The sequence below is a fragment of the Tinamus guttatus genome, unplaced genomic scaffold (assembly GCF_059628265.1).
Source record: "Tinamus guttatus ecotype Peru unplaced genomic scaffold, ASM5962826v1 Tinamus_guttatus_pri_ptg000014l, whole genome shotgun sequence".
In the NCBI taxonomy this organism is placed as follows: domain Eukaryota; kingdom Metazoa; phylum Chordata; class Aves; order Tinamiformes; family Tinamidae; genus Tinamus; species Tinamus guttatus.
The window spans coordinates 166,590-174,236 of record NW_028288548.1 but is presented as its reverse complement, the minus strand read 5'-3'; positions in this window follow the sequence as shown (position 1 = coordinate 174,236).

Genomic DNA, 7,647 nt, shown 5'->3' with positions numbered 1-7,647 from the left:
GTTGGTTTTTTTCTACCTATTCCCTGATAGCAGCTTCCTAATATATCACCTAGGGGAGGGGGAGAAGGAGATAGTGACAGTTTCTGGCTAAGAGCTACTCTTGCTTTAGCTGTCTTTCCCTCAGCTGCTTTTACTGAAGTGCCTGCACTGTAGCAGCATGGAAGGGCCTCAGAGAGGGAGCTCTTCAAAGAAGACCCTTTCCTCTATATTCCAGTGGATATAATTTATTCAGCTTTAGGGAAAGAAAAAAAATAGAGAGAATCACTTCTAGCTTGGAGAGCCACATAAGAAAATCATTACATGCCTAGCTGATGCTATTAAAGAAAACTTTTGGAAACCAGAGAGAGGAGAGAAATCACTGCCTGTGGGTTAGTTTCCCTAGCACATAGCTGAAAAGATCATGTTGCAATTCTCACCAAAAAGCCTTCAACACTCTCAGCTGAAGCAAGTTGCCTAGCCCACAAAATCCTTGCCAAAAAAGCTGCCTGTCTTCCCCTGGTGCCTCCTCCTTGCATTCCCCTGCCCAATTACCTAGAGAGCACCGCTGCGAGCCAGGGTGCTTTTTATAGCCTCTGCTGTGACCCAGGCGCAGAGACTTGCCAGAGCTCTGGATGATGAAAGCCTTGTCGTTATCCAATTACCTTGAAATCATTCTTAACTCAGGCCAAGTTAAGGTAAAATGCAAATCAAGGTATTAATTCCTCACATCTAAAAATAGACAACAGAGCCAAAGATGTTTGTGGGAGACAGAAGAAGGGATGAAAGGAAAAGATGGTTTCACTGAGCTTCATTTTAGTCTAAACCAGACCTGTGTCACCCAGATGATCCCTGCAGACTTTGGCAGACAAGGTGATGGTGGAGGCCACCCTTAACCTGCCACCCTTAACCCTTGGATCATCTTTCTGACAGTGAAGACCCTTCTATCCTTATGTGTTCTTGGGGGATGTCATCCCAGGATGCTCAATACAGCCGTTACTACCCAGCTTTGCAGGACAGGGAGTTGATCTCAAACTTATCGTCTTGCAAAAGGCAAATGAAAGGCATAAAAAGAAAGGCAACAACATTGTTACTTGTGAGAAACGTCCAACCTTATGTGGTAAATTCTCTGCAAACTGTTTAATACAATAATTTGCATCCTTATGGATCATTTGTATATAAAGGCCATCTCCAACGTTTCTTAAATGAGCTCCTGGCCTGATTTTAAAGAGGAGCACATGATAAGAGACATGATCCAGCTGGGCAGTGCAAGGAGGCTGAGGGGAATCTGAGGACTCAGCTAATGCCCCCCTCAAATATTTTCAAATATCTGTGATTCTGTTTTTGGTTTTGTAAGAAAATGTTATTGGTTTCTAAAGCAAGAAGCAAGCAAAATTGCCCAGCAATTCTTCTTGCCAGATAAGCCAACCTTGGCAGACATTCAGGAGAGCTCCTCAGCCATTGCCCATGCTCTAACTGGGTGACTTCTCCCTCTAACACAAGATTTTTCCCCCAAATCCAAGTTACAGAAAACAAAAGAGGCTTCCTGCAACTTGATGTGCCAGTTCGGAGAGAAATCCCGTGGTCAAGGCAGGAGATTTTCTCTGTGGTGGAAAGAACATGGCTACTCACAGGGATGCTCACATTTTCCTCTAGCCCCTATTGACAGTGATGAAATTTGGTTCAGGTCTTATCAGAACCAGCTGCTTCAATGCTCCATTTCCAACGGCTTAATATCGATAAAGGAAGATTATAAAAAAAAAAAAGAAAGAAAGAAAAGAAAGAGAAAGCCAGAATCAGATTGGAATGTTTGGATTTTATCTATATGGAACATTTCCATTGATTTAACATTTTTACTATTTTTTTAAGGCAGTATCACAGGACGCCTATTATTTTTAATTGGCCTTGTTCCTTGTTAGACTGTACATGGACTGTTGAGTAGCGAGGTTTCGCAGTGAATGCAGATCAAGACACTGAGACTCCAAAGGCCCTTAGCGAAAGTTGATTTTCTCAGCCTATCTATAGGAGGAAATATCACACTAGGGATTTCTCTGTCCTCTCAGATTTAGGGCACAGGGCAAACTGTCCTATCCACCTGCCATGGGACACCTGCAACCTTTGGAAAAAACAGTGCCTAATTTGCAGTGGGTGGGAAATACATCCAAGTAGGGCTGGGAAAAGGTGAGGGACACAGACAAAACCCAAGGGTTTGCTTATGACCACAAATGGAGATCGTTTTAGAGGGAAATAACAGCAGAGATCTGACTGTTGTATTGGGCAACTATTAATATCTGCTGATGTTCAGGAAATGCTGTCACACAGAGCAGGAATAGGCAGCTCTTTGCCTCCAATCCCATACAATAGACCAAAAATACCTCAAGGCAGCGTTCTGGAGCCACCAGCATCCGCTGTGCACAGATATCCATCGCTCCCATCAGGCAGTCCCCATCTTGACGACAAGGACAAGGAGTTTTATCCGACTATTCTCTGTTGGATTTTTATTTTTTATTTTATTTTTTTTTGAAAAAACTTCCTGCCTATGGAAAGCAGGGAAAGGAGTCCAGGAGCTAGAAAAGGGGGAAGAAAAACTTGGAGGATACTTGAGTGAATGGGATTTGCTCAGCTTTAGAGCTGAGCTGGTTGGGAAGGACCTTGTAGGGAACGGGAAAAGCTGCAAGCAAGGATGCTCATGGAGCTGTGCAGCAGCTCCCCGTTGTCTGCAATGCAAGTGGTTATTTCCAGCAATGCGTAGGGGTGTGAAATAGGATTTTGTGCAGGCAGGATCAAGCCTGCCAGGGTGCTGGGTGGGGGACAGAGCAGCAATGCGGTAGGAGAGAGGCTGAGGGAAAGGAAAGCAAGAGAGGAACCGTTGTGCCTGTGCACCAAGACGGAGGCTCTGGGCACGTGCACGTGAGTGACTGCAGTTCAACGGGATCTCCATCTCCGCATCCCTCTGCTGCAATTGCTCCCTCCCTACTCTCAAATCCATCCATCCATTAGCCAAATCCTTTGCCAAATCCTTGCTTCTGCCCTTTCCGTCTGCTGCAAGAGGGAAAGTGAATACTCAGGCTGGCCACCCTCTGGGCCCTTCTTGCTGCCATCATGTCCCAGCAGCTCTGCCTGGCTGGATAAATCACAACTGAGGTAGCTGCTTGGCTGCTGTTCCCTGCTGGCGATCCCTAGTATGTGAGACAGGGAAGCTGCTTTTGCTCTGGGAGCAATAACTCAGCATTAGTCCCAGCAGCTGGTAAATGCTGTTTATTTGGAGTATGCAAAAAAACTCAGGATAGATTTGTAATCAGCTGAGGATTTGATGAGCCGCAGAAATGCAACTAGTGCTGGGGTCATGCAACATGCAGTTTGAAAGCCTTAACTAAAACCACTAAAACCTTGAGTAAACATCCTGCTGTCCTGATTCTTAAATCTTGAACATTTAGATGAGCTTCTAGCCTCAGTCGGGGCACCAGTTTCCTTCTGAAAGGAGGTAGGAGACTGGGGTTCACCAAAAACAGGCTGTCATGGATGAGACCCTGACATTAGGAAAAAATCATTTGCTCCTCTCCAGGACATTTGATGCTGATCTCAAGGCATAAGACAATGCCCATCAACTCCCTGTCTCCCTGCCCAGCCCTGGACAGCCACCAATCTCATGGACATACCTCCTACAGGCAATTTCCAGCTGCAAATCCCAGGAGAAGGTAGATCTCCCACCCTTTTCCATTCCCCTTCCAGAACATCCTAATAGCTCATGGATTAGGTCCTGGGGGAGCTGTATGGGCTGTGGTGGCTGCCAGGACATCTCTATGTCATGTCCAGCAGTGCCTATGCCCTCAGAAACCAAGGACCTGGCAACTTTCCCTCGTGTCTTTGAAATATTGTCTTAGCAGAGATGAGTATCTCCATGGCACACGTGGGGAAAAAAAAAAAAAAAAAAAAAAGACAGGCTTAAAGAACAAGAGAATATAAGCATATGAAATGCTTAAACCTGGTGAGTGCTGTTGCTCAGGAGCCCTGGGCCTGTTTCCAACCCAGGAAGATGGGTTAGAAGCACATTGGGAAACAGAAGCCACCACTGGAGTGACTTCGAGCATCAGATGCCAGATGGTCTCTCACTGGTCTGTCCAGATGCCTGTTTGATCCATGCATCCCTATGTATGCTTACACACCAGTCTATCTCCCATCTTACATGGAGATAAGGGGGGGACAATATCTGCATGGAGATAAGGGTTCCTTACGAGACTGTGGCAAAATCTCACTAGGCTGAACATGTATGAAACTAAAAAGTTTAGGAATTACTATATTTCAAACAGAGTAGTAGTGGTTGCTACTGCTTTAGGGTCACTCATTCATGTGATATCAATCCCCGACCAGATATCTATTAACTAGATTTCAGCCCAGGTCTCTTCTATCCAAGCTTTAAGTTAGGCTGGAGAGCTACTAAAAATGATGCTGTACCACTAAAGCGAGGCATCTTTTGCAGCACATTTCCTTAGAGTCTGGACTCAAGGACCTCAAAGCCTCCTTAAAAGACTTTAGGGATATTTTACCCATGACAGTGGTGTCAGTCACGGCCCCCTCCGTGTTCTCCCTGTTTAGTTTTCAAGGTTGGTATCTGCGTATTATCCCAGTTTTGTGACTCCACTAGGCACTCAATCCTAGATATTCATCTGTGTATGGTGCTTCTTCTGTGATCTCTGCACCAAGAGGGCCCTGGGGCTTTTGGCCCATTCATTTGCAAGATAAAACCTCAGCTATATTATAGCTGGATGCTCTGCTTGTGTCACAGAGACTTCCAACGAGCGAGTCGTAGCAAGCCCCTTATTGCAGCCACTGGAAAAACGTAGCAGAGCCCTTCAGGGTTATTTCCATCCCCTGCCTTGGCTCTCCAGCATATTCCTTTCCGCATGCTCTCATTTTCCCCTCTAATGTTACCACCAGATCACAGGGGTCTGGGTTGCTGCTATGAGAAGGGAACATTTCCATAATGGCTGATGAGAAAAGGCCCAAGAAACCAGGAAGGGGGTATAATTAGAGCCTGTTTGGAGCCCTCAGCCTGAATACCAACACCTTCCTGCAGTTCACTTAGCCAGCAACACCAGCTGGCGGGCTGCAGCTGCCAAGCGTATGGGGAGTCTGACCACCAACACAGGGAAGTCATTTATATTGCTGCTTGCTGGGTCTGAGGACGTGTTGGAAACCTGAATGGGTGGCCCTGGTGAGCTCGCGATGTTGATGCAGGCAATGTGACACCAAGGGCTGCCATGGGGAGTCACTGCCACTGGACCGTGCTAGGGGATGCTCAGGACCTGCCTGTCTCTGAGAGTCAATGTGGTGGCAGGGATGGACGAGGAGGGGATTCAGGTCTGTCAGCTGCTGCAGTCTGGCAGTATCCAACATAGCAGCCTGTGATCGTTGCTTAATACTAGATATTGTTTTACACAGCACAGCATTTTGCCCTTCCTGGATTAGGCACGTTGTGATGGACCATGGGAACCTTCACCGGAGATTTATAAGGAAAGCAGGGCCCTGGCTGGTAATAAAATACAGGAACACTTCAAAACAGCATACGCCAGACTGAAACAGAGAGACATTCACTGAAATTCAGGTCAGCAACATGGCACCACCAGGGCCAGGCATAACTATGCAGGTGAGGGGGTACAGAGATGGGGTGAATGACCCTGTCACATAACACAAAGCATCTCCAAGTGGCAGGACTGGGGTTAATATGGCTCGTAAATGCCTCAAAAGAAACTGCATTTGCCTTTGGATGTGGATTACCTTGAGGATTCTGTATGGAAACTTCTCTTCTCCAGTATTCGCTATGTTTAGGAGAACATTCATGGAGATCTGGGCCCTGCAGTGAAGAAGTCATTTAAATATGTCCAAGTAGCAACATATAGAGGCCAACAGCATCACTGCCAAATCTCTCACCAGTACCAACTTCCAGGAATCACTTTGGAAATGAGTTACAAGAGCAGGACTCGAATCCAGCATGGGAGGTTCCTGTCCATTGTCACGCTCAGTGGAAGAGGTCCACATTCAAGTGGACGTGTCATTGGACTTGGCCACACATGCCAACATGAACATGTGAATCCTCTCAAGCCATTCAATATTAGCTCAATCAGCACGTGGTCATCACGGCCACCGTGGTGTGAACACAACTAGACACATCACAGGGTGAGGACTAACCCAAAATGCTCCCATGGGCAGAGTGAAGTTGAAGAAGAGGGTCTGAAGGCATCTCCAGCTGCCTGCACTTCCTAGCTGGTTCCCAAATGAACAAGTGGCTGCTGAGCAAGGGATCACAGGGTCCTTCATACCTAAACCAAAAAAAAGCAAAACATACACACACAAAAAAGAAAAAAAATAAAAACAACCAAAGCACTCAGCCATCAATGTTTAAATGACTTTATTTTTCTTTCCTTTTATAAATGGGCACAGCACAGAAATAATTAAAAAAAAATAGACAGTACCATTACAGTGCTAGATCCATTGGCAAAGATTACTTTTTATAGTCTTTTTTTAAAATTATTTTTAAAGTTTTGGCCATTGAGTAAGAACAAAACAGTTAACAAACCTTTTTTTTTTAACAGACACTATGAAACAATTTAAGTACTAAACTCTAAAAGAGTTATGTACATACAAAAAAAAAGTTTTGTTTAAGATATGTTTCCTATTAAAAATATTTACATGCATTTTTTCCCCTCCCATATTCACTGAAGGGTAAAACACTCATAATTTCTTCTACCATTAAAGATTTTCCATCCTTTTAGTGGGAATTTAAGTCAGCTCCAAAGAGTGTGAAGTGGGGTTCACTTTTTTTTTTTTCATTTTTCTATGAATTATTTAAATCTTCTGGAAAGGGATTTCTTTTTTCTTTTTCGATATATATCAATGGATTTTTGTTGCTTTTTTTCTTTTTTTCACTTAATTTTGTACAAGAACTTTCATGTTTATTTACAGAAGAACCAATGGGTGGTGATTCATCCTGGTGACATGATGGCAAACATCAGTGTGAGATAAGCACATGATTTTTCGTTTTAAAAAGTAGTTTTATCAAATGGCAATGGATATATATTTTTCTAAACTCCGTGGTTCTGTCTAGTTTGATTGTCAACTGTACATTTATGACTTAGACCAAGGGGTTAGGAAGGGACCTAAAATGCGGGTAGTTGATGCACCTTAAATCACTGGTATTTGAGGTCTTTGGAAATGCATCAAATGAGTTGTCTGGATATTGTAGAAGGAATAGAAAAAAATATAAAAATCTGGGCACGGCATGGCATCTCTTAGGGGAACATTCTTCTGAAATTAAAAATTAAAAGAAAAAGAAGAAAGAAAAAAAATGAAAAACTCAGTTTGCTCCACACTGAGGCTGCCTTTAGAGTGCTGGGCAGGGCCATGGTGCCCCAGGCGCAGGGGACGGGATGGGGGAGCTGTCATGGGGCTGTGTGGTGCCCAGTCGCAGGCTGCAGGATCCAAGCCTCTGGAATGGAGAGCTGGCCAGCAGACCCAGCCCTCCCCGCCTCTCTCCACCCATGAGTTGCATTGAAGCTTGCGCATGTGCATGCGCTCTGCACACGCACACGTATATACATATATATTAATTACATACACATATATATACATATATACACGCACGCCACACAAATCCCTGCCATCCCCGCAGCA